Source organism: Peromyscus maniculatus, chromosome 15 (genome assembly GCF_049852395.1).
Source record: "Peromyscus maniculatus bairdii isolate BWxNUB_F1_BW_parent chromosome 15, HU_Pman_BW_mat_3.1, whole genome shotgun sequence".
NCBI lineage: Eukaryota > Metazoa > Chordata > Mammalia > Rodentia > Cricetidae > Peromyscus > Peromyscus maniculatus.
The window spans coordinates 79,917,285-79,926,611 of record NC_134866.1 but is presented as its reverse complement, the minus strand read 5'-3'; the positions used below and the strand labels follow the sequence as shown (position 1 = coordinate 79,926,611).

At 46.1% G+C, this 9,327-nt stretch overlaps 1 pseudogene; it reads left to right on the top strand.

Annotated features, from left to right (window-relative positions):
- The first annotated feature begins 7,857 nt into the window (after positions 1-7,857).
- On the top strand, positions 7,858-8,152 carry LOC102906931 (H/ACA ribonucleoprotein complex subunit 3 pseudogene; annotated as a pseudogene).
- Positions 8,153-9,327: the final 1,175 nt, after the last annotated feature.

Genomic DNA, 9,327 nt, shown 5'->3' with positions numbered 1-9,327 from the left:
CCACAAAAATAAAATCCCTCCACAGTGTTCACCCCAGGATGCTCCCAAGCTCCATTGCTAGGATGCCATGATTTGAATGAGTGTCCTCCAAAGATCGATGAGTTAAAGGCTTTGTCCCAGAGTTCCCAATGGCACTGCTGAGAAGTGGTAGAACCCAAAAGAGGTGAATCCTAGGGGTGTTACAGCAGAAAGAAGGAAGGTAGCAGAAACTCCAAGTCTCAGAAGGACACACAGCAAGTGGCCTCCTGGAGGATCTCATCACAATAAGGTTCCACTTATCCTTGCTCCCTGACTCAGAATGAGAAGCAGCTGTAATCTCTAGTATGTAGTGTGGAAAGAAGGAGGGAGGAGCCTAGATGATCAATAGAGCAGTGATGTTGGCCAAGAGATCCAATCCCTGCAAGCTTGGAAGATGTAGATGAAAGATGTACCCGATTCTTTGGGTGCATCATTGATGGTTCATATTGTAAACTTGATTGGATTTAGAAGCACTCATTTACTTTGGCAATGCACACTTCTGAGGGCGTTTCCAGAGAAGAGTGATCAAGGGAGGAGAGAGGAAAACTTACTACCCCAGAGGTTAAGGAAAAGGAAGGAACAAAGGGCAGGGAGAGGAGAAAGCCACCGGCACAGGTATTCCACATGTGCACACTGACTTCCGTAAGGAAACGTCTTCACCGCACACTCCTGTCGTCATGATGTTCTGCCCCAAAACATGGAACAAACGATGGGTGGAAACTGCTGAACTCCTGAGCAGAAATACAGAACTCCTCCCTTCGAGCTGTTTCGATGGGTGTTTTGGTCACTGAGAGGCAGATGTAGCTACTAGCATGGGGTCCAGTTACAAAAAAAAGCTCAGTGTGTTTTGTTTTCCAAGCCAAGTCTGCTGACTTTGTAAACAGTCAGCAAAGTGTGGCTCTTAAATTTTTATTAAATAGAGCAAAGCTCCTATACAGAGACACACTATAAATCTCAAAAGTTCTTTTCCATATTTTTTATGGCTGCTGTTCTCTAATAAAACATGACATTGTGGTTTTGTTTATTTTAGCATATTATGGTTTCGATAAAGCCCCAGATCCTCACATCAAAGATATTCTTCAATGTCAAAAGGGCATGCAAAGAAATGTTTCCTAATGAAAGATTTATCTTTTATCTGACAGCGATGATTTAGCTGGTGCTGATCTCTTCATCCTCTTTTCCATTTAAAAAAAAAAAAAGTTGAACAAAATTACCTTTCTTAGAATAACAGCCCCTTTAAAAACCTGACGACTTTGTCATTACGCCTGTAATCTCCCTTGGAGATCATGGGCTATTCATTTTCTCCCTGACTCCAATTTGCCTTTTGATATTTTTCTTTGGTCTGTTCAAACAGTCCCCCAATTGCCCAGCTCATCAGAGCGAGGCCTGATCGCGCACTGCAGCCCAGTGACACGGTCTGTCGCCCCACACGCCACCAGCTCCGAGACCCTCGGCACGTGGCAGAGGGGCTTTGAAAATGGGCTAAGCTCTCCTCGTTAAAGTTTTCTCTGGCTCTTATCCCTGTGAGATCTTTTATCTACATAGCATGTCAAAGGCTGCAGTTTCAAAAAAAAAAAAAGAGGTATAGTGACTGAGCGAAAGAAAGAAAAAAGAAAACACGATAATACGATAAAAGAAAAGTATGAACAAGTTACGTATAGGCACTTGAAGGCTCCGTGAACAGCTGCACAAAGGGTGTTTGCGTAAAGCCTGAATACACAACAAAGGGCCCTGAAATGCCTACACAGGTCTACAGCGGGTCCCTTCTCCCTACAGAACCAGCAAGCCTTGGGTCCAAAGCAACCTGAGTGCTCAGCAGGCAGTTTCTGTGGAATGTTAACTTGAACCAGGGATGGGGATTTTCTTGCTGCTTGTTCTGTGACATTTGATTGGTGTCCTTGGGATTGTTTCTCTTTCGTTCCCTCTGTGTGGCCTCATCTCTGAGCCTGGGAAACCTTGGCGAGGCTGCCATTCAGAAGCAGCACAGAATAGAACAGATTCTCACACCTCTCTCGACTTTGCTTGCACAGGCCGGAAAGCAATGTCTTTCTAACAGCATTTTCTCAATGGTGTGTGGATCCAGACACACTTGCTCGGTGCTTACCGGATTTCGAATGCACAACCACATCCCAACACATCCCAGCTCATTAGGGACAAGCAAGCTGAGCCGTCAGGCAAGGCTCACACCCCAGGAAGGTGGGTTGTGCTACAGCCCTGCAGCCAGGCTGGGATCCGCACACCAGCTGAGCTGGCTTTTCCTTTTCTTTTAAGCTGTATTGATCTCAGGAAGAACCGAAAGCCTGTGGAAAACGTGTGGGAATCAGCTCAACATACTAATTTATGTATTATTTATGGTCTTAAAGAAGCCTGGACCCCCAGCAACAAAGAAAAATGATGGAGAGCCTTGGAACCGCCACTGAGTTCAACTGCAATCGCCAGCTGATTCAGTTCAGGAATGTCATGAGGGAGAGTGGGGTGAGGGAGGCACCGTGGGACTAGAAAAAACTCTTGAGATCAGAAGCCCGGCTGTCCATGCTGTTGTCTTTAGGCTGTGGTTTTTCTAGCCCTGAGATGGAGGGATGCATCTATTCACAGGGTCATCTGGAGAATTAAATGGAAGAAATGAATATATGGGTTTCAAAGTGGCTACAAATGCCTGCTGGGGGTACCCTATGTGCGGAGGGCACCTGTCCAGCTTGCAACTTGCTTGTCACAGAATGGTTACCTTTTGCAACCAAAGGCCCCGGGGAAGGGCAGAAAGAGCAAAGACCCCTTTCCTAGATCTAGGCATAGATAGTGTATGTGTGCATGTGCCCTAAAAGACAATAAAAAATACTTGAAGAACTTGCTCAAAGCTCTACTTCCCATAATGTGGGGAGTCAAATATTGTCATTTCAACCACAACTCTGTGGTAATGTGGTAAGGTAAGAAGCCTACCTTCTTCCACACTCAGTAAGGAAACTCCACCATGCAGTGGCTTCTTGCTGACACCAATGTGGCTGTCCACACCTGAGATGCCCTACCCACACTGGTATGATCCAGACCCTTGGTCTCTGAAAGAAGATGGTGGACTTCAATGCTCAGCTCCACAGAGGATGCTCATCCTAGGTGGACTTCCAGGATGAGGGTCCTTAGCTAACTTTCTCTTTTTCCTGCCCCCCCCCCCATATGTCTACATTCTCAAGAACTCTCATCAAAGTGAGGTAAGGAAATAAGAATTTCTGCGTCCTTCTTCCCTAATTGGAAAGATATTTCTTCTTGGTCTTTGACTCCTAGGGGTTCTTATAACAATAGAGTCGTTTCTCAGCAGAAGGCTTTGTTGACCATCTTTAGTTCTTCTCTCTTCCAGCTCACACCCCATTCTCCTCCACACCTTTGCAGCACCCCACTTCTCCACATCTATTATATATTCTTTTCTTGCTATCCCCACCCCAAATGGGCAACGCTTCCTCCTCCGTGTCACCATAATGACCGCCTCTCTCATGCAAAGCCAAAGGCAAAGCCTTACCAAGATGTTTTACTATCAACGCAACACGTCAATCACATCATGGAGGACAAACACCATGTTCCATGGTTTACATCCTTCATCTCATTTAATTCTCACAGCTACTTGACATGGGGCTTATAATTCCTATACGACCAAAGAGAAACTGAATCTCTGAGGGGCTAAACTGTTCATCCTGGGCCACAAAGCTCGTAAGTGGCAGACTGTGGCTCTGATGCTCAACTTATCGGGGCCCCACTGTTCCTTCGATCCCAACCCTCTCTAACTCATTTCCATGCCAATAGTCTGTGATCGGCACTTACCATGAAGACAGCTCATTACATCCTCAGATGCCCTGAGAAGTCAGTCCACTATACCACGCCCACTTGCTGTGCTAAACAACATGACCAAAAGCAACTTGCAGAGGAAAGGGTTAACCTGGCTTACCAGTTCTGGTCCACCCCTGAGGGAAGTCAGAACGGGAACTGGAGGCAGGAGCTGAAGCAGAGGCCATGGAGGAAAATGGCTCACTGGCTTGCTCCCCATGGCTTACTCAGTTTGCTTTCTTACATAACCCAGGACCACCTTCCCAGGGGTGTCACCATCCACGGTGAGTTCCCCACCCCCCACATCAATCATTAATCAAGAAAATGCTCCCCACAAGCCATTTTGATGGCATTTTCTCAATTGAGGGTTCCTCCTCCTGGATAACTTTAGCTGTGTCCGTTGAGGAAAGTAGTAATAATAACACAACTAAACAGCACCGCCTAGTTCACAGACGCAGAAGGCCAGCCAGACATGGTGAGTCTCAGTAACATTCTCACAAAAGATTCTCAGACAGAAGTGTAAGACCAGCAAGACAGGAGTGCACGCCTAGGTATTCTGAACTCCTGAGGCTCACCAAGCTCCACTGGGAGAGAATTCCTCCTCTCTTAGAACCCCATTTTGAGCAGGGACCTGACAATGCCCATGAGATAGTGACGGAACCAGTGGGACAGGGCCTGTGGAACACATGTGGTTTGAGAATGGGGTTCTCCTAACATGGCCCTACTCCTGGACGTGGAGGACCTGAGCACCCTACTTACATGTGACATCCCTGAGACCCATCCTGTGAGTGCCACCCACCCCCTAGACTAGCAAGTGGCCCAGACCACATACTGATGATTCATTTTTGTCTCAGGTACCTTTCTACTGCCGTGACAAGACACCATGACCAAGTCAGCTTATAAAAGAAAGCATGCATTTCACTTGGGGCTCGTAATTCTAGAGGGTGAGTCTATGGCCGTCATGACAGGGAGCATGGCAGCAGCCAGATAGGCATGATGCTGGAGCGGGAGCTCATTTGATTTATTGGGGGTAGGGGGCATGGGCTTTTGAAATCTTCAAGCCTATCCTCCCACCCCCAGGGTACACTTCTTCCAACCATAGGGCACACCTCCTAATCCTTCCCAAATAGTTCCACTAATTGGGAACCAAGCATTAAAGTATATGAGCCTATTCTCATTCAAACCATCATAACCTTTTTGAATCCTGTAGTCCCTTTCCGGACTTAAGTCACCTAATAAAACATAAATGTCTTTGGCAGCTGACCTTCTCAAATGTCACTTCAGTGGAGGCAACTGCTTATCAAAGCCATACAGCCATAGTCTTCTCAGCTACCCTGGGAGCTTAGGTTGGGCAGTCTGAATACAAGGGGGAAAAACTCAGGAGAAAGGGTAGCAGAGGAGTTGGCCTCAGACTCAGATTGACTCTGTAAAGCCAGGAATCATCCAACAGGGATAAACAAGATGCCCAGGAGTACAGAAGTAGCCTAGGACCACAGAACTCTCCTCTTAGACCTCATACCGTCATGTCCTTAGAGGTAACATAGGTACACGTTGGCAGACACTCAGAGCCTGCCCATCCTTCTCGGGCTTCACCTCCGTGTGACAAGGCAAGCTGTGTCCTAGGAACTCCTGTGACGTTTTCTGATCGTGGACTCAGTTGACACAGGGGAAGCTGGAAGAGCCAGGGAGTTAACGCGTCCGAGAGCCTGGTGCTGGGATGGATAGTGCACAGGAAAATCAGTGTCCCTCTGGTGTAGCTTGGGAAGCCCTGCACCCCTTCCTGCCCTCCAAGACTGAGATCCAGGCCCCTCTGTAGAACTGATCTCTCATGCACCATCTTCTGTCTCCTTCTCTTGTGTCCCTTCTCTCCTCCTCTCCTAGTGGCTCCAGGGTGAGCTCCCCAATGTGCTTGTACACTCAGATCCGTACTTCTTAGTCTTCTTTAGACCAAACATTTCCTCTGAACAGAGAGGATTTTACTCTGAACTTTCCCTCTGCGCCACGCTCCTTCTTCCCTTTTTTAAAGCTGCTACTGCCTTAGTTCTTTCTTGAATACCATGCCCTGCTTTTTCCTCCAGGTGGATGCCTACACAATCCTGTTATTGGCAAGACACATGGAAGTATCCCACGGAGACACAGGAGCAAAGAAGGTCCAGCTCCAAGAGATGCCCCGCCATCTTTAAAATGAGTTTAGCCTGAACAGTTTCTAAATGGTGGGCCTCGGAATGGTCACGGAGCCCCAACCTCTGTAGATCACTCTGCAAAATGCTGTGGGTGATACAAAGAATAAGTCACAGTTCCTTCCCATGGAAGATCATAAGGGGACTGTGACGAGACCAGCTTGCCTAACCCTAACTCATAAAGCCAAGGCAGCACATGGTAGATGCCAAAAGGATGCTGTGTGACTTCTGAGTCCATGGGACAGCAGAGTCCATTTAAATTCTGATGTCCCATCATAAAGTTCAGAAAGAGTCTTGTCGCTGGCTTTGCGGCCTACAAGGGTAACAGCTTCCTAGTTCAGGCATCTGATATCATCTCTGCTCTGCTCAGGGAAACAGCACTAACAGAACTTTAGTCACAGATGGACCATTTGCTCATCCAGAATGGGCTTTGGGACAACAAGAAAAATATCTCATTGTCTGTCAAAGCACCTGACTTGAGGGTTCTTCATGGTGTGACTTCTTAACACAGAGTACTTAGTGGTCATTTAGAAGTTACGGTACAAGTATGTTTTCCAGGGTTTAATCTGACTCTGGCTATTAGCACCAGCAATGCCCGAATTCTTGAAGCACAGAGCTAGAAGAGACCTGAAGGCCCTTAACCACATCCAGCCTGACCACTTCTGATGACCCAAAGCTCATTCCTATTGGTATTCCATTTCCTTTGGAGGCATCTCTAGGTGGTGAGACATTCTTCCACTAGAGAAGGTTTTCTTGGAGTTAGAGGAAAAGATAACTACACTTAAATTTTGTTTTAAAATTATTTTCTTAGTGAACAAAATAATGAGTTTTGTTATAGCCTTTTCATACACATAGATCATTTTACCTTGATATTACTGACCGACAGGCACTAACCTCCCTGTCATCCACAAAAAGTCACCTTTTCCTGCTTTTGTATCATACACAGACTACATGATCAAATCTTGAACCCACATTTAAGAGAAAATATGTGACATTTCTAAATGACTACTTTCTGCAAAGACGAAGGCCACCCTAAATACCTAGCAGTACAAGAAATTCCCCCCATCTAGATGAAGGTCAAGACCACATGATCCCATCCCAGCAAAGGTCAGTCACGATGAGGAATGGTAGGGGAGGTGTGTTCCTCTATGTTCCCAGAAATCTGCACAATACCCTTCAACAGAGAGGCTTCTAAGTGTCTATGAAAGTAAATGGCTTAGAAGTACTTGGAGGCCAGGCATTCTGAGTTGATCCAGAGAAGATACAATCACATCCGGGTATGATGGGGCAGAAATTGGGGTTGAGCAGACCAAGAGACCCTAGGACCTTCAGAGAATGAAAAAGATAGCTGCTTGGAGGGGCTAGAATTCTTGGCAAAAATGTAGCTAGGTAGAGTCAACCCTGTAACTGTAAGTAACCACCTGCTGTGAGCTTGATAGAATAAAAATCTCTAAGGACTACATCCATGTGCTCTTCACCCAAGCTTTTTAAAACCATGTATTCATCGTCTAAAACAACGGGCTTCATTATATTATATGCTTGGACAATAATCAGTTCCCCATCACCCTTCCTTCCCCCTTCCCCGTCCTGGAGTCCCTCTCCCTAAACAGTGACCTCTGACTTTCTAACTCACCCACACCCTTGATGGCCTCTTGGCTACTGCCTTTAGATTGATTCAAAATTTTAATACATGCATTTCTTGCTTAATCCCAGCACTCGGGAGGCAGAGGCAGGCAGATCTCTGTGAGTTCGAGGCCAGCCTGGTCTACAAAGTGAGTTCCAGCAAAGGCGCAAAGCTACACAGAGAAACCCTGTCTCGAAAAACCAAAAAAAAAAAAATTCTCGATTGAGGTGGTGCACTGAGGGTAACCGCGGCTGGCTGTAGAGAGGTCGGCATCTTCTCACTGAGGTGCAGTCATGTGTCTCCAGTATTACCTCAACGAACAGGGAGATCGTGTCTATACGTTGAAGAAATTTGACCCTACGGGACAACAGACTTGCTCTGCCCATCCTGCTCGGTTCTCCCCTGACGACAAATACTCAAGACACCGAATCACCATCAAGAAACGCTTCAAGGTGCTTATGACCCAGCAACCGCGCCAAGTTCTCTGAGGGTTCATTAATTTCGTGTGCTGCCTGACCCCAGGCCGGTTATCAGTAACCAAATGCGTCAATCCGTGAGCGGTGAAGCCTGCCCCTGCTGTGTGGAATCCTATCTCACTACGTGATCGCCTCTGTCGTGATGGGCATCACCCGTAAAAGGAACAATCTTAACTTTTTTTTTTTTCATGCTTTGAATTACTGGCAGGTTATTAAACAATGACTTGAAAAAAAAAGTTTTTCTCAAATAATACAAAAACTAGTGAAGAAATATTTTAAAATTCCATATTATCACCACCGCAGAATTAACGATTATATTTTCTATCTCTCTGTGGGCCTCATTCCCCTACTTCCTCTCTCAACCCTTCACCATCGCCCCCAGAAAACTCATAAACTCAGTGAAAACTGTGAGTTTAGTGTGTGCATTTCAGCCCTTTTTCTCTACAGTTTTAAATGTGTTCTCTTCTTTATTATCTGCTCCTGGCTTCACATACTCAGTTTCCATTCTTTCAGTGCCCACTCTTCAGGCTTTAAAACAGTCTCTACTTTGTGTTCTTAGGACCAAGTACAAAGCTATCGGCATCAGCGCCCAACTCTGAAATCCCAGCTGACATTAATTTCACTCCCATACAATTTCAGTCCCAGACCTTAGTTGTTTGATGATCTGATTTTTAGTTATATTTTGCTTTTAAAGAAACATCACTCATTCTTTGCTTCCTGTATTTTGTGTCTTCCCTCTCGGTCTGTTCTTCTTCCTGCTTGAGGGCATCCTTTATCATTTCTTTCTGAGTGGTAAACTCTTCAAGTTTTCCTCAGTCTAAAAACATCCTGGCGACCGGCGGTGGTGGCGCACACCTTTAATCCCAGCACTTGGGAGGCAGAGGCAGGCGGATCTCTGTGAGTTCGAGGCCAGCCTGGTCTACAGAGCGAGTTCCAGGAAAGGTGCAAAGCTACACAGAGAAACCCTGTCTCGAAAAAAAAACAAAATAAGAATCTCTGGGAAAGGCCGGGCGGTGGTGGCGCACGCCTTTAATCCCAGCACTCGGGAGGCAGAGCCAGGCGGATCTCTGTGAGTTCGAGGCCAGCCTGGGCTACCAAGTGAGCTCCAGGAAAGGCGCAAAACTACGCAGAGAAACCCTGTCTCAAAAAACCAAAAAAAAAAAAAAAAACATCCTGGCTTTTTCATAATTCTTTAAAATATTTTGCAGATGGTCTATAG